Source organism: Aquila chrysaetos, chromosome 5, assembly GCF_900496995.4.
Source record: "Aquila chrysaetos chrysaetos chromosome 5, bAquChr1.4, whole genome shotgun sequence".
Classification (NCBI taxonomy): Eukaryota; Metazoa; Chordata; class Aves; order Accipitriformes; family Accipitridae; genus Aquila; species Aquila chrysaetos.
In genome coordinates this window covers 22851725-22874668 of record NC_044008.1, presented here as the reverse complement: position 1 = coordinate 22874668, position 22944 = coordinate 22851725, and the positions used below count along the sequence as shown (strand labels likewise).

Sequence of the window (22944 nt, the reverse complement as noted above, 5' to 3'; positions counted from 1 at the left end):
AGGCAATCTTCTTGGGCTGCTGACAGGGCACCTACGATATATCTGTCTGAACAGCCAAGTCATCCATAAATTACTTCTGAGCTGCCTTAAACATGTGTAATGTGTGGGGGAGCAGGGGCAGAGAGGTGACTTGCCGGGTGCTTTCACACACCCCTGCTCCCTGCTGTTTGGGTTCCGTTGGTGACCTGAAAAGGCCTTTTCTCCTCCCGATTCTTGGGAGCACCCAGGACCCTTGCACCGCTCCCTTCGCCGTCTTGTCCCCAGCACGGGGAGGGACTATGAATGTCCCAGCTGTGGTGCCTGACCTGCTCAGGGGGTATCTTTTACAGCTTCTAACACCGCAACCTCTCCAAAACTGCTTGCTGTGCTTCTGCTCGCTCAGTCCACATGTTCCGAGAACGCTTTTGTTCACTCATCCTTCAGTATGCATTGGGATCAGCTTTTTCAAGTAAATCGAAGCCATAAGGACTAAAAATCAATCTTTGCTGAGTGAGCACTGTGGGTTGCCTGGCATGTGTGCCAGGGATCGAGCGTGCCCTTTAAGAAACACATGAAATATCCCTGTGCACTTGACAGTGCCAAACACTTCAGTGTCTGTCTCCGTTTTCCCTCCAGATCATCCTTCCAAATAGCTTGCTTGACACAAAAAAGGATGAAGTTAGCTTGAAGCCTGACTTGGAGTCAAAGTATATGTATCCTTCCATGTCTGGCGCCAGTGGGGCACATCAGTTGCTGCTCCGCCGATCCCCAAAATCTACAGCGTACAGAGTGGCAGCACCACCATCAGTGCCCCAACGTGGGCTCCTAGCTGCTGTTCCCAGACCTGTAATTTCTCCTCCGTCCACCATATCCACATAGCTACTCCCCTGGCCCATTTCCAGCCTGGATCACGCCAAGCTGGTCTGAGCTCCTTGGTGAAGTAATAGGTAAGGAATGTTACACACACTTGAGTTTCTTCTCCTGGCAGGGAGGCTCTCTTCGCTGTTTGTCGCTTGCCTATGAATTACCCAGCACACCTATACCTGCCTTTTTTTAAGCTCTGACTGTCACCACGTGGACTCTCCTACATTTTATGACCTGCTGCAGACTGAGTCAGCCAAGGATCCCAGCCAGCAGCAGAGCATTGCTCAAGCTTATGCTACAGCTGCCATTACCACAGCACATAGGAACCCCATAAGTCTCTCCTAGAAATGTCCGGCATCCCTCTAGCATTTTTACAAGCTTCCCCCTTAGGCAAAAAAGAAGTAGGATGATGCAGTAATGCTGAGCCGATAGACACAGCTGAGACAGGAAAGACAAGTTCAGCTTGCAACTCAACAGAGCAGTGGTTTTCACTTAGCATCTTGATTGGCATTACTGTAGTTGTATATTTACATCATATGTCAGTGGGATTTTGAACATGCTTGCCTTCAGACAGAAGTTCTCATTTGTTGATTGCCTGCTCTCCATGTTTTGGGACTGAAATATGTGCAGAGTTTTTGGAAAGAGAGATTGCCTGCTACAAGTGGATCTGTGTGCTTATTACACTGTCTGGAAGGGAGCTTAGTTGGATATTATTTTGAAATTAAAAACTGGTGGGTGGGGGGAGGAGAAAGATTTGTTTCTTTCTCCCTGCTCCATTCCTCCTGGTTCCCTAACATCTATCTACATCCTGGATTTCCAGCTTTTTTGGTTTTGAGTGTTCCTGCTATTCTGCTTTTCTTTAGTTTGCTTCTGTTTCATTGTAGAAACAGGTTTTTTCCCAAACTTTTTCTTCTTTTTATGTCACCTAACAAAACTAATTGTTGTGGGAGGATCTATGCAACAACTCCCAGATTTCTGCTACTATGCAGCATCATCCCTATGCTCTTTCACCACAAAAGGCAGGAAAAAAAATAGTGAACTAAACCAAAGGGAGGCTTGTAACTGAGAGACCAGAGTCTGAATTTGCAAACTAATGAGTAATCTCCCTAAGTACTTGCCTACTCCTAATTACATCTAGATGAGATTCTTGGATTGCTTGGGGCAGGCATATATTCTTTAAGTGCCTTGCACGGCTATGTTGTAAGAGAATAATTCCGAAATACGTGTAACTAGTGAGATGTATCTACCCAGAATTAAATTCGGCTTCTGTGTTCTGGTTTTGGGGGAGGCCACAACAGCTTGAAGATAATAGTCAACCTGAGGATACTGCAGATTTTTGCAGCAAAATCATCACATACTTTATTCCGCTTGCCCTCATGGAAAAGCTTCAAGGTCTCTGAGGCTCTTGGCTCTGCACTGTTCTGAACGTATATGTATTTAATCCAGGGCAAATGCTGTGCATGTCTCATTGGAGCCCTGTTAAAGTATTAAAGAATGAATGATGGTGGTGCTTTTTTTAAAGAAAGTCGGCATCAGTCCTTCTGTTAGCAAGTTTTTGCTGAGCCTATTCCCGCCTTCCTTAATTGTTACTGTGTCTGTATGGTAAGAGGCAGTCCCTCCTGAGCGCTCTCATACCCTGAGCGAACACATTTCTCCACCCAAAACTTGTTGTGACACATCTGGTTTATATTGAGACTGCTGGGTTTCTGTTAAGCCCTCCAGCATAGAGGAGTCTTTGAGACATTTATTCTACATTCCAGCTTAGAGCTATTTGCTAGGGGGAGAGAAAGCAATGCTGTGTCTTTCATTTAAGAAAAAAAAAAAGACCAAAAAAATAGACAAAGAAAAACTACCTTTCGGAATGCAGCTTGCCTTTTGTGGTAACCCACATGGAGGTGAAGGCTGTAAAGTTGACAGAGCCAGGGCTCAGCCTCCAGGATGGAATAACTGTGTTGCTGTGGTCAGCACGGTATCTTAGTATTTCTCCTACATCTTCCAAGGTAGTTTGTTTTCTAGTTAACACTCACTGCTCTATTTTCTGGGTTTGGTTTGGGTTTGGGTTTTTTTGTTTTGCTTCAAGGCCTGCCTTTGGCTGTGGTGGACTGTCTCTTAGAGTATAGATTTCCTATAGTATCACTGGAATATATAGTTCATATGTAACTCCTGAGGAGAGACCTCATGCATCGTTGTCACTCGCAAGGGCATTCTTACTTTGCAAAATAATTTTCTGGAGTTAATGAGAGGTGATGTGGCCCACTGGCACATCCTAGTTGGCTCTCCTAATGAAAAATGGATGTTTTAAGTGGTGACACAAATTCTAGCTAGGCGTTACCTTTCACTTTCTTTTACATATTGTTTTTCTTCAGTCTTATCAATCATGTAAGTACTATTGAAGATTTAACATATTTATCCTTCTGTTAGAGAAACAAACAAAAAGTACCCATTAAAGCAGTTCCAGTGAGAACTGATATTGTTATAGAATGTTTTGTTCCTAATTATTTTGTTGCAGGCTGCAAACACTAAAATACTTCCTGTTGAAATTTGTTACTAACTTAAAGTTCTCTTTAATATTTAGGAGTGCAATTCTTGGTAGCTTCTGACTTAACTAGGGCTAATTATCCTTCTTGCCAAACACTTTTTTTTCAGTCCTTTCTGTCCTGCCTTTAGATGATATGTCAGCAAAAACCTAGTAATATCATTTGAATTAAGCTTGCTGGAGGGGAGTAGAATGAGAAAGCAAATTTTTCATATAATTTCGTAGGGTTTTTTCCAAGAGTCATATTATGTGCAAAGTAATAAAATCACTAGCTTTTAATTAAATTAAAACAATAGTTTGCCTAAATTATAACTACATAATTTTAAAGTAGCTATATGTGTTAAGCTTCCCTTTTAATTACGAATCAATCCAGAACGCTTCCTGTAACATGGCAAACACTGACATAAATTCCTTCCATAAACACCTACAGCTGATGCAAATGGACTGTTTCTCCATTTCTGTTGTGTGCACTTTAGTTATATTTAATTCATTGTATTCTTAGATTACTGCTGTCTCTCAGCCCCTTCTGACTTGTTTGCACAATATTTCAAAATGTATTTGATAGTCTCCCTCAAAGGCAAGCAGCAGCCTCTGTGAGGTGTGGTGATGTTCCAGCTAGGAAAACCTTTCATAGGTAGGGGTCTAAGCACCAAAATAAAGTGGTCACATTAGACCTTCTTAATTTTAGCCCTCTTCTGATTCCTCAGTGTCTTTTCTTAATCAATATTAAATAGATACCTCTTCTCCTCACTTGTCATTTAAGCTCTTTGTTCTTCACTGTTTGCTTGAATTGGTCCTACATAAGGTCCAGATGAAAAATCTCACACCGCATTTGCCTTCCATGTGCTTACACTGCAATCACTTTTTCACACGGATATACATAAGAGCAAGCTTGTGAATGCAGAAAAAGGTAATCCTGCAAATTCTTTTTGTCAGATATTCTGTTCCTTCTGTCTTGTAGGGCATAACTGTCCTTTTGGCATGGTCTGGTGGATGAGCCCAGCTCGCTGGCTGGCCTGGCAGGCAAGGCGAAGGTGCCAGACACTGTGTAAAGCAGGGAGAAAAACTGTGGCAGAAACACCTGCTCCTTGAAGGCCCACCAAACGAGCACCCCAAAGACACCGGTCATTAATGAATAAGCTTGTTAACCCTCTTCCACCACTAAAGCTACCCTTCATGAAAGGTTTATAGCTGCTTTTTGAGAACATTGTTAAGCTAAGCTAAGTAAACTCCACGGAGTTGCATCTGAATGTCCTTGCTGAAAGTGGCATGTATCTGCAGTGCTCTTTCTTTCAGAGAGGATGCTTTGTTGCTCTTTGTCAAAGAAATTTCCATTAAAAAAAGAGTGGAAGGAATAAGGGAAGATCTTTAATCTACTGGGGGTTGTTTATAGATCTGAAAATAGTATAGGGGACTTAAATCCTAGGTCCAGGAGGAAGCACAAAAAACAGGAGGGTACGTTATTTCTTCTGCATGAGAGTAAGAACCTAAATCACTCTGTGCTCTTTCAGAAGTCTGGAGATATCTTTTATTTTAATGAGAAGCATATAGGCTTTTGTGTGTGCTCAAATGCGCAGAATAAATTGAAACTCGCTTTCTGTGTGCTGTCACACATTGCGCCTGGAATGTGGTTGTGCTTCTGGCCTGGTGAGATCAGGTTGAGGTTTTTTTTTTGTTCACACATAAGGGTAATTCATTCTTCATCGTCAATTGAACTCGAGCATTTTCAAGCCAGCTGCCAATTGTGATACGTGCGCAACTGGCTTTGTGATGTATTCTTTTGTCCCCATGGTAAGAAATTGTGAGTGCTAGTCTGGTGACCTTAACCTTTTTGGAGGTAAAAATGAGTCCCTTGTTTGTCTAGACTAAAGTTTTCACTAAAATTTTAAATTTTTGTTCTTACTTTCCTACTTTTTTCTGTTATCTGAGAGTAATGTCCTTCCTCTATGTGTATGAAATTTGTATAGCCTAGCAAAAGCAAGGAAATGCATTTATAGGTCTTGGTACCAGACACCAAAATTTTCTTGTTTCCTTTCACCAAGGAAAGGCCACCTTGTCATCCAATACGGTGGTGTGTTCATAGCAGCTTTCAGAGGGGAATATGAAAGGGAATGCATTCGTACCCAAGCCAGAAAAAGTCACTATTAAAAGACGACGTACTTGAGGGTTTCAGTTTTGCTCAGTGCCATCCTCCTTTGGGATTTTTTTCCTGCCTTATGAATTTTGACGGTAAGGAGGAGACTGTGCAATAACATCATTATCCTAAATGGGTAAGTGTGGGGTCTCCTTCTCTTTTTAAGAGCTTTAAAATGTCAAAAATGATTATTTTGATATATGGCTTAAATTCGTTGAGCATTGGCACTTCAAACTATCACTAAGAGTGAATCACCCTTATAACCAGTGTTGCATACTTTGAGGATAACAAAACGATTCATGGTGTTGTGAAATGTTTTAGGGGTCTCATTGTCTTACTTCTTTTCTGCATGTTCATGTGTGTTCCTCCTGTTCAGAAATGCTTCTTTCTGAGCTTCAGGTTGTGTTAGAGAAAATGGCTTGTGTCTGTTGTACTGAACTGCTGTATTGGAATGAAATATTTGGAAACAGCGTGGTTTGTTTCATTGACAAAACATGTTAAGAGAGAATCGCGGAGAAAGAGCTGGTGTACCCACTGTTACTTGGTTAGCTTTTCTTTCTTACAAAGTGGGCCAAAGCAGTTATTTTCAATTTGGGTAAATTTTGGATCCTTTGGTATGAGGCATGTTCCTGAAATCTTAAAAAGAGAAAGGGGGGTGGCAGAATGGAGGTTCTTGGCAGCTTCCCTCCATCCCTTTGTGGAACACTGAAGTGACCCACTTTTGCGTGTTACGGGGTGGAATGTATTGGGTCTGCATGGCAAGGTTTTGGTAGTGGGGTGGCTACAACTGTGGCTTCTGTGAGAAACTGCTAGAAGCTTCCCCTATGTCCGACAGAGCCAATGCCAGCTGGCTTCAAGACGGACTCACCACTGGCCAAGGCTGAGCCCATCAGTGACAGTGCTAGCGCCTCTGGGAGAACAGATTTAAGAAGAGGAAAAAAAACCTGCACAACAGAAACTGCAGTGGGAGAGAGGAGTGAGAATATCTGAGAGAAACAGCCCTGCAGACCCCCAGGTCAGTGAAGAAGGAGGGGGAGGAGGTGCTCCAGGTGCCGGAGCAGAGATTCCCCTGCAGCCTGTGATGAAGACCATGGTGAGGCAGGCTGTCCCCCTGCAGCTCATGGAGGTCCACGGTGGAGCAGATATCCACCTGCAGTCCGGGGAGGACCCCACACCGGAGCAGGTGGGTGCCTGAAGGAGGCTGTGACCCCGTGGGAAGCCCATGCTGGAGCAGGCTCCTGGCAGGACCTGTGGACCAGTGGAGAGAGGAGCCTGTGCTGGAGCAGGTTTTCTGGCTGGACTTGTGACCCTGTGGGGGACCCACGCTGGAGCAGTCTGTGCCTGAAGGACTGCAGCCCATGGAAAGGACGCATGCTGGAGTAGTTTGTGAAGAACTGCAGCCCGTGGGAAGGACTCACGTTAGAGAAGTTCATGGAGAACTGTCTCCCGTGGAAGGCACCCCACACTGGTGGAGCAGGGGAAGAGTGTGAGGAGTCCTGCCCCTGAGGAGGAAGGAGCAGCAGAGACAAGGTGTGATGAACTGACCCCAACCCCCGTTCCCTGTCCCCCTGTGCTGCTGGAGGGGAGGAGGTAGAGAATTCAGGAGTGAAGCTGTGCCCAGGAAGAAGGGCAGGTGGGGGGGAAGGTGTTTTAAGATTTGGTTTTATTTCTCATTACCCTACTGTGATTTGATTGGCAATAAATTAAACTAATTTCCCCAAGTTGAGTCTGTTTTGCCAGTAACGGTACTTGGCAAGTGATCTCTCCCTGTCCTTATCTTGACCCAGGAGCCCTTTGTTATATTTGCTCTCCCATGACCAACTGAGGAGGGGGAGTGAGTGAGCGGCTGCGTGGTGCTTAGTTGCTGGCTGGGGTTAGACCACAACAGTTGCAAACCCCAGTGATTCACGTTTATGCTTGAGCAATGTGAAACAAATGAGTATTGGCCTGGAGTTGCGTCTCACGGGGGGGCCTGCAATACCAGCCAGGATTGCTGATATTTATGGAGTTGGAGGTGTTGGTTAGGGCTTAATTTGGAATAGTTTTCTCTCACTGCATTATGTATTTAAATACGGGGATGGCGGCGGGGGGGGGGGGGGGGGGCGGCAGGCGGGAGTTGGTCAGAATTATTTTTTTCCTGTGGTTAAAGGGAGGGGCTAGTGTAGTATTCCAGCGTTGTGGTTTAGCTGTTACTGTTACACCACTGAATATACCCAAAGAAAGACAGTGTGAAACATAGGAACAGCTTGTCAAACTGCCTACCAAACCATTTTGAAATATACATCTGAAGTTTAGAATCTGTTTTATTATGCTCTGTTTGTAGCTACCAAATCTAGAAAGTTAGCAGACTTTCAAACGTTAAGAGAGTAAAATTGATATGTCCCAAGAATCTGAAGTCGGTGTTGCAGTACTAAAGGCCTAGCCAAAATACTGAGCTTTTTACATGACTATCAAAGATTTTTGTTGGTTTGGGATTCTATAAGTCTTTATTATTCCTTCTTCCATGGTATTCCATTATAGACTTCGGAGTGGGTTTTCTTCTGGAAATTGGACCGCCTTGTACTTTTCAAATATTTTTCTTTTTTTTTTCCCTCTGATATATTGCCTTGGTCACCAGGTGAGAATGGAATAGATGCTCATGTTAGTCTAGCATGAAAAGTTGACATCTCTTGGGCTTTAAAGCAGATTTCCAAGTAAACCATAGAAAATCTGTAATCCTAATAAGAGGATAAACTTGACATAATCACTACTTTTAATAAAATATTTTTTCTAATTTATTGGATGATAATTTAGTGGAACATGCCAAAAAAAGGGGGCTAAGGAAAATGTAATGGCTACATTAACAAGACAGGTGATAGCCAGCTTCGTTATTCTGATACGAATGGGTCTCGCAAATCTATAGTGTAATGCCCTGATCTGTGAGTGATACTGAAGACTGGAGTCAAATATGGAGAGTTTTCTTTCTTCCACATTGCCAGCATTTAGAAGGAATAGTAACCCAAATACCTCCAAGAATCTAGATGAAGAGCTGGACGAGGAAAGCGCTGAGAGATGAAAGTGCAGAGAATATGGAAAATACATGATCACCCTTGGAAGAACACCATTCTTGGCTGGTCCATAGGCAGCACCATGCTTGTGCACCCCGTGCGTGGGCTTCCCTCTGCAACTAGTAGAGGAGAGCGTATAGGATTCTGTGGGATCTAATAATAAAGTGGGGGATTGTAAACTTCCTTTCCTCCCTATCCTCCTAAACTTGTGGGCTCTTTACTCAATTTGGGGTATGGTAGAAGGAGATGTTATTCAAGTGGAGTGGCAATAATTGGGTAAGAATGGAACAAAAGGTATTCCTGAGGGTATTCATGCAAGGGTGCTGCTAGCTCTTGATGTTTGCCCAAGTCAATTATATATATTTCTATGTACTGAAAAACCTGCTTTAAAGGGAGAGGTTGGGATTTTCAAATCCTAGGTGTATTTTGAGATCTGCCACAGCAAAGTACTGAAAACTAGCTAGTATTAAAGATAGGCCCACAAATCTTGTTTTTCATCTTCTTTCACCTCTCCTGGAAGTGAGGAGCAGCTCCTTCTGACTACCTAACACCCTTTGAACAAGATTAATTTCACTCTAGTGTTTATGTAGTTTCCCATACACAAATGTGGACCACTCCCTGTGAAATGACATAGAGCCACAAGACGTTCTGATGAAGACTGTCAGTGGGATTGTAAACTTCCCACCTCTGATTTCTCCTTTTTTCACAGTTTCCTTTTGAAATGTTTCCTTCTTGGGAACTTTATGGTAAGTGTCTGAATGCATCAGCAGTGACTTTCATTTCACCTCCTCAAGTCTCTTCATATAGCAACATCTGGGAAATTCATTTAATTTACTTCAATGTGAAATTACTTTCAATTTGTCAGACACCAGCTTTTTACTTTAAGTGTTTGACTTCCAAGTGAAGCACATATCATTACTGATATTATTTCAAGAGTTAAAGTTTGTGTAACTAGTATTCTAAAACTCAGCCAAATCCAAATATTTTGATGACCATGCTTTAATAGATCCTCTGATTACTTTATGATAAAGAGAGATAAGTAGATAGTATATAACAGTGTTGATTTTTACAGCAACATTGTCTTTCTCAGTCAAAAAGCACTGTTGTAATAGAACTCAGGAAAAAGAAACTAGGCAGATCTGTTTAGTTTGCTTTGCATTTTCTACTGACAGGTTCTTAGTGCTTTGGAATGGGTTATAGGAGAGGTAACAGCAGGATGTGGCCTGTATGTAATTCCTGAACATTTTGCGTGTAGGCAATGCAAACACCCGTATAAGTCCTCCCAGGAAACTATCTGTCTTAATGTTATAGTATGCAGTTTCGTCTTCTGCTTCCTCTATTATTCCACCATTTTTTCCCCTATTATGCACATCACCATGGTACATGAGTATCTACTGCATAATCTTTTCCTCACCTGTCCTAGAAGTATGCATTCATAGAGTGGAAATTAATTTGGCATGAAATGCAAACAGTAAATAAGAATTAATGTTTGAGCTTACCTAAGCAGTGGAGGATATATACAATATAAAGTAGTACTGTCATCCTAACTGTACGTAGCAATGAGTAGTACCCTAACAGCAAAATAACCACTCTTGTGCATTACTCTTCACCAGTCAGATGTAGTCTCTGCTTACACCCTATAATACTGTGATTCTTTCCATAGAGCTCGGCCATTGTCAATTAGCAGCTGAGAGAGGGAGGGATTGGGAGATGATGAGACATTGATTTTTCCTCCCTGTTTTTGCTCCCATACCCATCTCCCCCACCCATACGAAAGAATGCAAAGCAAGGTGCTGGAGTGAAGCAGCCACATGTAGAAGGACCTGTGACTCCCAGGAAGGCAGGAGGCAGATGGGATTATACTCGATTACATCATCACACATACAAGGACGTCAGTGAAAAAGTAGAGGATTCAAATGCCCTAATTTTCACTGTATTGCTATATTACTATTGTGTGTGTGACAGACAGAAATCCCTCATGAACAGCTTTAAGCCCCATCCACAGAACCCTGAAATAGCACTGATTCTTGTCCAAGAGGTTTAATACTACATGGTGTCATGATACTTGTTTTCTTGATAATGACACTGGCAACGGGATATCTGTCGTCTTCACCCTTTCAAGGGGTGCTGTTCCCAAGTTTTGACCTTCTCTAACAGCTCAGCCAGTATTTTGGGTTTTCCCTCTGAAGAACCTCTCCTCTCTCCCTTCCAAACTAGAAAAGTAATAAGCCTCTTCGCCCAGACAGTGGATTAAAGCCACTTAAACCTTTACTGGCCTATCAAAGCAGTAAGGAATTTAGATGAAGGTTATCAATTTACATAAAACAGTGCTGTATTTATTAATATATATATGTGTTTGTATGTGTGTATAATTAAGTGAGCCAATGCAATACATGAGAAGTGAATGAGAAGGTGCTCCATAACAAGGGTGTCGGTGATTGTTGAATATGTGCGGTGAAACAGGAGCACTTTGAACATGCCTGGAATTTGGAAAGTACATATCCACTCAGGAGTGTTAGTTGCATCATTGTGTTTAGATTACTTGTTTAATTTAGAGGTAATTATTGAATTCATGTTGAAAAAGTCTGCTCATCTGCTGCTCCTCAAAGTCTCAGAGAGGTTGAGTAAGTACAAAACAGCCATTTTGAGGAGTGATACTGAAGTGAAGGTAATCTTCTTACCTTTTAGCTCCTTCGTGGTAAGTACTGCTTATCCTTCAAGCAGGTGCACCAGAAGGTACTGCCAGTAAATGCTGATGAGTTCTTCAAGGAGGGAAGTGTTGAATGGAAGATACAGTTATAACTACATAACCATTTAAAAATCTCTTTCTTCCAATTATGCTATGTGCAACAAGGATTGTAAGCATCCACTGAAGATAAAATTTTCTGAGTTGCAGGGATTTATCAATTTATTGTGTTTTTCTCCACTCCATGGAATCAGTGGGGAGGGTTAACTTTCACTTAGACTCAGCCATCATTTTTCACCAGTGCCATCACCCCCATTCTCCATCCAAATGTACTGCTGAAATGTGGCAGGTGGTTTTGCAAGTAATTGCATGCTACTTCATTCCATTTTAAATGAGAGTACAGTGGCCTTCCTTTCTCATCACCGGCATACTTCACAGCCGTGCGGTATTGACTGAGAAAAGGCAGAAGAGTGGGCTCCCCTTTAAATTGCAAAGATGTGTTATCTTGCTGTATGTTCCCTTAGGAGCCAGTAACTTGATTTCTGGGCAATAAGCTTCTGACTCCAGCATTCTTTTCATGACAAAGAAAAAAACCAATATTTTTTTTTAAATGTCTACAATATTTTTTTTTAGTGGTAAAAGAAACTGAACATGGTTTTGAGTATTTAAAGTTAGCAGTGGCTATTCTGTGGATCGTAGGCAAGTTTCTATTATGGTATAAATACGCTTGATCTCGTTCTGAAGCTGGTAACCATACTCTGGTAAAGGTGGCTTTTCTTTGGCCCCAGCTGTGCTAAATGCTATTATAATTAGCACGATGGTTAACTTAATCAGAGCACTTGGCTCGGGAGAGAGGTGTTACAGAGTGCACCATAATTAGCATTTTTATTCCTTTGATCCTGAGTGTGCTCTTTATTGACAGAAGTATCAAGAGCTGTTTTTTTTTTCTTTTAACACTTCAGGAGGTGGAAATATACGTGGCTGGTGAGATTACGAATTTATTAGTGAGGTTTTTTTAAAAAAATACAACCCTCCCAAAGGAAGTAGAAGGGAAAATGATCTGCATGTGTGGAAAAAATGGTTTCAGGCCTCAGTCTTCAGCACTGCAGCATTTGGGCAGGTATACAGCCAGGAAACACCTCCTGGCAGCCCTTTGCAGTTGCGTTGGACAATGTTAACAGCATCCTAACCATTTCCAGCATGCTGCTGTGACCACATGGCTGTTGTTTGGTTCTGTAGAAAAAGTGCCGTTTCCTTAAAGTGAGAAAGGGGAATGCTGAAAGTGTGATCTGTTTGGCAAAAAAAAACCCCAAAGGTTTGGATAATACTATAGCATCTAAAGCTTTACATACGTGCCAGCTCTGGTCACTGAAACACAAGCATCCCACCCTACATGCCCAATATAAGCAGGTGGCAAAAGTGTGCAGCGGAGCAGATGACTGGTTTGGTTCATGAAAAAACATAACATTTATGCTGTCAGACAAAATGCTGAAGACTTCCAAACTTGCATCTGGCATCACCGCCCTGATTGCAGGGGAGGAGAGTCAAGACGCCAGGGAGGCTCTTCTCATTACACACCACCGAGCAGAGTGGTTGCTCACACTGCCAACAAACCCAGGATATTAAAGATCAGGGACTTTTGGTAGATGAAGCCGCTGTCTGCCTTCCTGGGATAGCCTTCATTAGTCTTGATAAACATGCTGTCCTCTTTGCCTACATTGCAGTGGGATACCTGTAACGTTTTGTGTCTCTAGCACATCCATGCTGAATTGGGTGTAGTTTGTCTCAGTTGGTTTTCAGCACTTGTTCGGCAATCTGGAACAAGTTTTTTATGCACTTGTTTTTATTGACTTTGGGATGAGGTTAGCTCAGGAAGTGGTAGACACATCGTCCATATTCAACTTCTATATGGCCTCTGTAATTTTTACTGTTGGTTTTAAAAAGAAAGTATAGCAATGTTTATAATGAAAAAACTGGGGAAAAAATAGTTGAGGTTCCCCTTGAAAGAGATCTTTGCAGGTTTTCACTCTTCCTTTATGTGTATCTGTCTCTTTGCAGTCCTTTACAAAGAGGAAGAGCTATCCCACGCCTGTGTTCTTGCAGTTCATTTGTATCTGCTTTGCCAGCAGAAAAATCATATGCTAATAGAGGCTGCAGAGAATGCAGCCATCATTAAGGGACTTCCTATGTTATCCTTGACTTCACTAGATTACTTTTATCTACTCAAGATGCATAAGTAATTTTTAAAACATTTATGTAACTAGGTTTTAGGTCAATAGCAGGTTAAACGGTTTATTTAAGTAATCTTTCCTGGCAGAAAGTATGTGGAAAGACCCTCTCTCAGTATTTTTACAAGATTATTTTCATATCAGCATTAAAGCAGCAAGCAGTCTCCTTGACAGTAGACTTGGAAGATACCCATTATTTGAGAGACATGATAAAAACAGTATAATCTTTTCCAATACCCACACAAAGCCAGCAATTGTCTGTTTCTGCCATTCCAGTTATTTATGTAATTATACTTAATGCCACACAGATTTGAGAAGAAAAAGAAATTGTTGCTGCTGTTTCTGATTAATATTTTTCCATCCTGAGATCATAAAAACAGTAAATGCTCTTATGGTGGCAGAGAGAAGAAAGGACTATGGATTTGCAAACAATTCAGCAGAGGAGCTGAACCAGAGGGGAGAATGTGCCTTTTTTGAGTCTGTCTCCTGTCCACATAAAGGCATCATTCCTAAAGTTCACAGACTGCTAAGAAATGCTGCCATCACATAATATCACTCCTGAGATGTTAATACCTTTATTAAACTAATGTGTGCAGTAAATTTGCAGGGGATTTCCAAAGTATAGGATTTAATTAGCTTAAACCTGGATATATCCAGGTTATCCTGTTTTGCCCAGTTCTTCTGTGTCGCACTCCTGGTGAAACTATTTACCTGTTCGATGGCCAACAAGTGTTTAAATACCAAAATACCTCCTGTACTGTCCTGCTTAGCCTAACTGGGTTGGCCAGGGTCAAGGAACTCTAGCTGGTAAGCCGCTGCCCTCCATCTAATCGCACATGCTGGAACGATCCAAGGTTGCTGGGAAACGCCCCTGGAAGGCACGCCAGTGCTTTCAGGCTCCTGGATTAGAGGAGCTGCTTGGAAGCTTACAGACGTCTTCTTGTCTTCAAATTCACTGCATTCACTTGCGCTAAGTCTCAGGTATTTGGGTTCCTTCTTCTCAGTGTCTGAAGAGAAGGAAACTGGACATGTATCACTTCTACAGCAGAAGGCTGAAGTTAGAAGTTCAGATTGGGTTCAGCAAAGCTGGTGTATTTATTTAAAGCAGATACAGGAAAAATTGGATTTTGTAGGCCCGCTCAAGAAATAAATATATGCTCATGGGTTTTACAATGTTTTGATCACCTAGGTTGCTCAGCTGTAGTATTATACACTTGTACAAATTCACCACTTTACTCAGCCTGCAAGTTCTGCTTGAGCTAGATAATATCGTTTTAAAAAGACATCCAATCCCAATTTTTTTGAAGACTTTAGGTGGCAGCAAATTTACTGCCTGTAAATGTAAAAGGCTCCAGTGACTTAATTGCATTCATTTCTAACACCTCCCCCTCATTTTTAGCCTGAATTTTGCCTCAAAGTTCCATTTTTCAGCTCTGTATCTTGTTATGCCCTTTATTAAATGTCTCTCACTAATATAAGTATTTATGGACTGTGATCAAGCCATTCTGAACTTTCTTTTTGTGAAAATAAATAGACTGAACTACTTCTGGCTCTTGCTTTAGGGCATCTTTTCCTGACTCTGAATCCTTCTTGCAGCTCCATCCTGAATCCTTCCCAATTTGTCAACATCTTTTGTGCAGTATGGATGCCAGACATGGCCAGGTATGCTTGTAATCATTTCAGTAATGCTGTACGAAGTGACAGAACCAGTCCCAGGCATCTCAGCAGTGTAAGAGAAACTGAATTTTTGCTGCTCCAGTACTGAGGGTCGAATGAGTTCACCCTGAAGATCCGGGCTTGCTACCCCGACTGCGGAAGAGGGAAGAGAGCGAGCGTGGCCGGGGCTAGGAGGAGCTGGTTCCCGCATCTCCTCCCACCACCACTTCTGCCAGCAGTAACAGGAGGAAGGAAGCAAGCTTGGCTTCGGCATAGGCAAAGCAAGCAGCAGGTCTATGACTACCACTTAGCATTGTTTTGCTTACTACCCCATTGCCCTGGATAACCTCAACTTCGTCTGTTCCTAGTAATGCTCCTCTGAAGTGCTACAATGATGTTTTCTGCTTTGTGTCTTCCCCTAGCTCATGTATTGAAAGATCTCATTAATCGTCTTAGCCACTGCATCCCTGCCAGAGTTTTAGCTGCGGCACACTGTGGCCCTGAAGTCATTCTTCAAGTCTCTGCTTTCCAGATTAGTTCACCACCTTACAAGTTTAACCTGTATTTGAAGAAGCATGACCTTGCATTCTGTGACTGCTATAAGTAATGTCATTCAAAGAGCCCCATAGAGCATATTTTTCAGCTCACTCCGAACAGACTTGCCCTTAGTCTGGCTGCTCTACCATTAGTTATATCACTTTCACCTTGACTACCACAATGCTATTTTCTTCCACATCACTTAAGACTATAGATTAGAGAAGGACCAAGATCTCTCTATACACATATCAACCAGAAGTTTAATTTGGTTCTGGGAGTCCCATCTTTCTGAATTCTCTCCTATTTAATTGCTTCACTTATATTTTGTGGGATGCATGTCTCCAATTTACACTCCTCTCTGAGTGGAAGAATTGAAAAGGCAAGTCATCTTTCATCTTATGGTTCTTGGGTTGTGCATGGGGTTCCTACTACTGCAATGCAGTTTAAGATACTGCAGAAGGATATTTAAATTCAAGCCAAAAAAAAAAAAAAAGCCTAATTAAAGTGAGGAAAAAATTATGAATGCATTTCTATTTTTAGGATTCGTGAAACTTGCCTTAACAGAACCTTTGGGCTTAAATTAGTAGACATTCCATTTTTAATTGGAGCATTTTGCTGCATACAATGGTTTAAAATAAAGGGTGAGTTAATTAGGCATTTATTTGAAAAGTAAAACATTCAGGGAAGCCAGTGTGCGGTTTTGGATATGGTATTGACTGTGTAGATAAAGGGTCTGGGGAAGGGAGGCAGGTGAGCAACAGACAAATGACACTGTTGGGCATCTTAGTTAGCTGTGCTTTCTGGGTGCTATTCTTGAGCAACCAGGGCGAGACAAAGATATCACAAAACATACCAAAATGATTCAAAATAATATTTTTTCTCCCTGCAAGCTGTACGTTCATATGTGTGTCAGGAGTTGCAGAATCTCTCAAGAGTTTTGCTTTGTTTATACCCCCTCCCATAAATGAGCTTCAAGGTTGTTGTATTTGTGCTTTTTGCTGCTACCCATATTATGCGTGCACTAAAATAAATGGGGTTTGCTACCCAGGGAGTAATGTCAGCTAGCTAAGGTTTTTTGTGGCAGCCAGCAAAAATAACAAGGGAAAAGGGAAAGTCAAGGAAGGCTCTGTGGTAGATGGTGCTCGATGGGCAGCATCCTGCTGACCGGCAGGAACACAGCTCCCAGGGACAGCACTGGCAGATCAGGTCTGCTGCTGAGTCCAGGTGATTTTGATTCCAGAAAGCTAGTCCTTTTCGCAGTATGCCGGATCTCAAAGGAGTTACAAGTTACATCTGCACGTTGCTGGTGGTTACCATGCTAGAGGCTGCTTAAAGGAAGAGGAAAGGAGCATTTTAGTGTGCAAGACTCATGTGTTTTCAAGTCACTGATGCAGAGCAACCACTGCTCTTACTGCTGCTTAGTCATACCATCCTAAAAACTGCTAAAGAAGTGAAAAATTTTCAAATATCAGCAGATTGGGCTTCTGTTTTCTGAGTGAGAGTGTCTTCTTAGAAAAACTGGATTGTACTTTTTTCAGAAAGTGAGTGACTGGTCACAATGCAGTGCTTTGTTCCTGTCCTGGATGTTATCTTGAGCCATGAGAGCAGGGCTGTTGCTTAGTGTTTTCATGTGCTGCATGACCTCCCTGCAAATGCCGGAGCCATCAGAGAACCATTATTGCCTCCTGTACATGCTGGCAATCTTAATTACCGTATCGGCCCGAGAATAAATATAGAGCTAATCAAACATGACAATGAGATAGGCAGACTAGCAGGACTATGATAAAAATGTCCAATGGGTAAAGCTTTCCTGGTGCATTGCTTGGAACCAAGCAAAGTCTAGCTCTTCCAAACACTGTATAGCCATTTAGGTCAGATTCAGCCCTGTTGTGTTTAGGAAGCACGTCCATCAATCTGAATGACTTTTTTCCACAAGTGATTATCCTTTCAGTTGGGATGTGGTGATGGGGGGAAATTCTCCCATTTTTCCCCCATAGCAAGTCTTTAAAGCATGCTTCTGACCATTGCAGCATTGCAAAGTGATGTTGTCTTACTTTACCAAGCACAAGCATACATTTGAATTTGATAGCTGCAAAAATTGCTTATCAAGGCTCAGAAAGGATACAATATTTTACTAAACATTGAACATTAGCATTAAAGCAGTGACTACCTGGATCATGGCATTGTAGAATTTGGAGAAGAATGCTTTTTTTTTGATCTAGTCTAAAAATCCTACTTCCAAGTTGTACTGACTTCCACATTTTCTTAAAAATGGACAAGTTCTACTTTTGATATAATGCTAGTTGTGCTAAAGTAGCTTATGTCTCCCTCCTCAGAGAACACTCTGCCCCTGCTATGTTTCCAGTCTTTCTAAAGCATAGCTAGAATGGGTTGACTTTATCCTTGAAGCGGCAACATAGAAACAGTGATATCGCATCAACAGTCACTTTGTTCCATTGTTCTTAATGGCGGTGGAGGATCTTGATGGTCCAATACAGAGAGAAAAAAGGAACGGATGTCTCGAGCCTAGTGCTCTAATCTTTTAAATAGAAATGCTGAGGTGTTAATTTTCAAAGAGACATAATACAGTACAACAGCACAAGCTTCCCTGGTTTGAGGGAGGCTCCTTGTTACCGTAGAAGACTAGTTAAGTTTCCATTTACAATTTTTTTTTCCCCTTTTCATAGCCATCCTTCTTAGTGCTATATTGTAAGCATATTTTGAAAACAATCATCTCCTTCTCCTCCTTTTCCTTTTTTTTTTTTAAATTTTTATTTTGAACTACTCGATCATTTTAGAGATACCATCACAATGACCTTTCCTTTCCTAACAACTCTGCCAGGAGGAAATCAAATTGAATGTTTCATTATTAGCCCTGCACCATTCAGACAATCAAGGAGTGATTTTTTTTTTTTAAAAAATAATTCCAAGTTCAGAGTGAAATCTTGGAAAATTATTAAAATTACTCATGTTTAAAAAATGAGATAACTTTTAAATGCAAATTGATATGATAATGCTGAAACTTAGAGGTATAATTTATTCTACAAATATGCAAAAATGAATTTTAAGTATATATTTTTGAAAAGTTCAAACTTATGTTGCAGTTCTTGCAAACTTGAAATTCATTGTCTTTGTGGCGTGGTCTTATAAAAAATTAAATATTATGTTGGCTAAATGGTAACAAATGAGCCAGTGTTTACCATGGTAAGCAGTACATTGGGGACATAACCATTAGACAAGGGTAATTTAGTTTTAGCATTATCAGTTAGAAATACTGCAGTTGAGTGGAATATTTTATTACATGAAAACATCTGTAACCAATATATCCCTTGGGAAGCTTACGTGACCTGTGATCTGTTTGGAAAAAAATGTTTCGGTTTTACGAGACTGTTCAAAAGCAAGTATGTGCAGCAGGCCGTGTCCCAACGAATCTGGAAAGGGCTCCCTCCTCTTTGTGTACCTCCTGGAAATTTCTGGGAGCCGTAGCAATGTTTCTGCATTCCAGGCTGTAGTTTTCAAACTCACTCCGTAACCTGTGGCACTGAAAAAGATCTGGGAAATGTGTACAACCGTGCACGCTACCTTTATTTGTGCCACACAGCGTTTACACAGAATTGTCCTTGCTATGAGGTATCCTAAAACTACTGCGATCATAGTAAGGTTCGGATCAAAAAGCACGATGCAGACATCTGAAAGTATATTTACGTTCTGTTAAAGAGTGCCAGTGATACAGGACAAATAACATCCTTAATATATTTCTCAGGCCTTGCTGTGTACCTTTTCATGGCTGCTTTTTTTCCCTCTCTCCTTCAGTGAAGCCAGAATATGTCATCCCAAGTTAAATTTGCGAAGCAGTCGCCTGTGCTCAGGCCTTCACAGTGCTTTGGCAGGAAAACAAAGTACCCAGCTGCCGAGGACCGTCAGTCAAGGCCTGGGAACTTGGGGAGCTGGGAAGACCGGCAGATAGACAGCCTGAACTTGACAGCCCATTAGGTACCTGACCTTCTGCTAAATGACTATTGAATTCTTGAAGATGTGGATTAATGCTTTCTTTTGTTCCATGAGTTCAGAGGTGAGATCGGCAGATAGGCATGCCAATTAGAGACAGTTTGCCATGGGGTGCTCTGTGTCCTACAGCACAAGGCTGTACCGCGAGCAGTGTCTTAGCACGCTGTTTTTACAGAGAGGAACTACTGAGAAAAACCGTGACTTCTTTACAGTGGGGGGAAAAACCATCACATTCACCCAGGATCTCACTGCACTATAATACTCCATAATTACAGGCAGAACTACTTGTTTCTAGTTACTTGGTTACTGCCTACACCCAGCAATCAAAATCGGCCAGTTTATGACCATAGGCTATACAGGCACATTCTAGACCATAATATGTCAAACACTTTTTCAGCATAGGCTACAAAAGTAATAGGTTTCATGCTAGTAAGACCACGGCATTGCCTTTCTGGCATCACTTTCAGTTCGCGCTTACTACATGCAGCTCTGCAACCACTGAGGCCCAAATGCAGCAGAGTAGAGGGCATTTCTCAGTCAAAAGATCATTTTTTCCCGTAGAGTAGAGTGACCTAGGGCTGCTGTTTAAAAAGTCTGCCTTGTTTGGGGAGTATTTAAGCTACAGTGTTGCCCATTAAGTACTTTGTCAGTACAAAGGCAGAGCAAACCTATAGGGGTATATGAAGCAGATCTGTGGGCTCTTTTGTCCGTGGTGCTAACACTGTGCCTGGGATTGGGCTGACTGTGAAACCGAGTGTAATTCATCCCAAAACTTCCATCTGTTCAAAAGGTATGAAAAATATGTGCTAACGGGTTGGTGGCAGTACATGTTGGTGGAAGGCATAGAATTAGGAAAAGCGCGAAAGTCTGTTTTGAACCAGCAAGCAGAGGTGCTGTAAGGAAGGCAGGTCATTCCCAGGATGGCAAATCCTTCATTTCCAGTACCCTAAGAGGTACTTCCTGCCCTGTAAAGTGAACCCCTGTGAGACAACAATGCTCCCTTTATGTAAGGAGAGAAACAAATGTGAAGATCCAGAGAGTGAAACCATGTGCATCTCAGGATTTTACCTCTTACTGCAAAGAGGTCAGGATTTTATCCTAGCCCTGCAAATGACATGTCTGGCAAGACTGTATGTAAATTCTCAGCAAAACATTCTCAGCAAAACAAATGAAGCTAACCTGGGAGGCTGGACCTGTATAAATGTGATTTCCCATTTTTACATGGTGCAGAACATAAGCCTGTTCTTAGCCACTGGTGAGTGACTGGCCTCGGGAACCGGCTACCCTGCCTTGCGGTCATACTCAGCAGGATGGGTCTGGCTGCTCATGCCAGGTGTGAACGGGAGCCCTTTTTCTCTAAGGCTGTCCACAGTGTACCCTGTGGTGTGGGGCAGATAGATACTCCCAGGTTAGCAGCAACAAACTGCTTCTGTAAGCCATGTAACTGTTTTATATTAGCCCAGAGGCAGGGGCGATTAGCCATTAAACAATACTAGGCAAATGGTACTCTTCTGGGACTCTCTGTGCAGAGCCACAGTTGCCCTCAGAACTGAAGATGAGTTTCATGGCTGTACTTTATCCATGTACGAGACAGTCCTAGGCAAGGCAAGGCAGGCTTTGTGCGACACAGTTGGCTAAGCTTTGTTTGGAGGAAATCACATCGTTTATCATTTGTGACCAGAAAGGGTTTCAATTCTGAGATCAGTGCACAGACAATGTCTAGAAATGGGACAGCTTGTTTTGTCTACTTTTTGAGGCCGCTAATGTCAGGATGTAGAAAGTTCAAGTCTAATGTTACTGGCTGCACTCGCTATGTTTTCAGCAGACAGGACATAGAGAAGGCTATGGGGAAAAGCACCAAAAGAAGGGCAGCGTGAGTAATGTAATGAGGGAAGCAGAAGGTATGTTGTGTGTTGAGGGGGGCAGGTGAGCCTCCCATTTGGAGAAATGTGTTGCAAAATCAGTGTTTTCATAGTGTGAAAATATCCCCATTGTTGCCTCATGCAGAGGAGCCAGTAACAGAGCATGCAGGAAGCTCTTTGATAAAACACCTACCTCATTTCTTAACTTCTCTGCTGTAATTCAGCGTTTAAAAGGCAATAAATGTTCTCCCACCGTGGGTACTTTTTTAATCTCCAACATTCCTTTGTAGTGATACTCTGAGAAAAACAAACGTACAAATCCAACTTTTTCTTTGAAATGGTGTAAAGGTTTAGCTGGAGATAAATGGTTAAGCAGGATGAAATTGGAGTAGCGTCAGAGCGGCACATGACAGCGACTGTTTGCTTGTGGTTTACTCCACTGATTCCCACCCACTCCAACCCAAATAATTGAGTTCAGGAATGTTATAAATTAACACATGCTAAGTTTTTAGTTATGCAGCAATGAATGATTTACACTATTCTTCCCTTGACATCAACTTATGTCACTGGAGCACTGCTTAACAAGAGGTATGTAGTTCTGGTAATCCCCAGGAAATCTGCGCATTGTTTACCAAACCCCACTGTTTTTTAAAGAAGAAATGTGCTATGCCAAGGGACCTGTAGCATGTCAGACTAGAAAAATGCTTCTTTCGGTAGCTGAGAGGAAAAAATGCGTGCATGGATATAAAAGCACATGCCTTCGTGGTAAGCATGTGGAGGTAATTGGCCAAGCCATGGTGTTTTACTTCCAGAAACAGGAGGGCAGTCAGGCCAGCTGCTTTCATGAATCTTACTCGCAGGTCTGAAGATAGAGGTTTCAGAGAAGCACCTCACTTTTTACAGCCGATGAAAGATCTTGCTGCTTACCTACAGCAAACAAGCCTAAGAGGCAGCTCTGCTTTTCTTTTCTTTCCTCTGGTGTTTCATCCAGATGGACAAAATTGTGGGTTTTAGTTTGTTCTGAACCTAATATTGCAGGGGTTGTTCTTGCCCTGCAAACTTTCCATTTAAACAGTTTAGTGATCATAAATGTGTAATGATCTCTGTTAGCTCTGTGATCCACTCCTATTAATGACTTTTTCTTTTGTGCTGCTCGGTGCACGAGGTGAAACAAATGAAGAGCTGTATTAATTATTCATCAGCCGATGAATTTCTTTTGCTGTAACTATGTTTCAGGTCTGTAGATCTCTTTGCATAAACTAATTGATTTTAATCATAATATTCCAAGTGGTTTTAATTAATAATTTAAATATAATTGGTTTTGGAAGTTCTTTAGCCTTATTCTGGGCAGCTGGCACTTGAAAACAGAATTTGGCAATGATTTAACTTCAAAAATATGGAGTTAGT

The 22944-nt window shown here is 41.8% G+C and overlaps 1 protein-coding gene across 3 annotated transcripts in view; it reads left to right on the top strand.

Moving 5' to 3' along the window:
* The window catches only part of PLXNB2 (plexin B2), a 262685-nt gene that overhangs the window by 109756 nt on the left and 129985 nt on the right, over positions 1 to 22944 (top strand). Inside the window, exon 1 of one of the 3 annotated variants that reach the window (XM_030014281.1) lies at positions 19643 to 19660. The exons of the other annotated variants lie outside the window; for them this stretch is intronic. The gene's annotated coding sequence lies outside the window, so the exon portion shown is untranslated. Of the gene's footprint in view, positions 1 to 19642; positions 19661 to 22944 lie in introns of those variants that run through there. 3 annotated transcript variants of the gene reach the window in all.